At 65.9% G+C, this 267-nt stretch overlaps 1 protein-coding gene across 1 annotated transcript in view; it reads left to right on the forward strand.

Moving 5' to 3' along the window:
* Window positions 1-267, forward strand: part of LOC104542567 (chromosome unknown open reading frame, human C15orf39) — a gene marked incomplete at both ends in the record, with an annotated part of 2,260 nt that overhangs the window by 193 nt on the left and 1,800 nt on the right.

Below are 267 nucleotides of genomic sequence, written 5' to 3' on the forward strand. Positions count from 1 at the left end.
TTGCCTTTGCCCCTGCCGGGCCGGCCGTATTCAGCACCTCCTCTGCCGGCGCAGAGCCAGGCTTCGAGCGGCACCGGGCGGCAAGTCCCGGGCGACAAGTAGCAGCGAGGCTCAACAGCGCTTTCCAACCCGTCTGCACCCCAGAGAAGGTGCATGGGAGCTCTGGTGGGCTCACGGAGTCGTTTCCCAAAGGAGAAGGGGGCTGTGTGAAAGCCAGCCAGGGGGAGCAGGAGTTCCCCAGCCCAGTCTCGCAGGAGACCCCCCTTA

This window comes from Mesitornis unicolor, unplaced genomic scaffold (assembly GCF_000695765.1).
Source record: "Mesitornis unicolor isolate BGI_N332 unplaced genomic scaffold, ASM69576v1 scaffold24056, whole genome shotgun sequence".
NCBI classification, from domain to species: Eukaryota; Metazoa; Chordata; class Aves; order Mesitornithiformes; family Mesitornithidae; genus Mesitornis; species Mesitornis unicolor.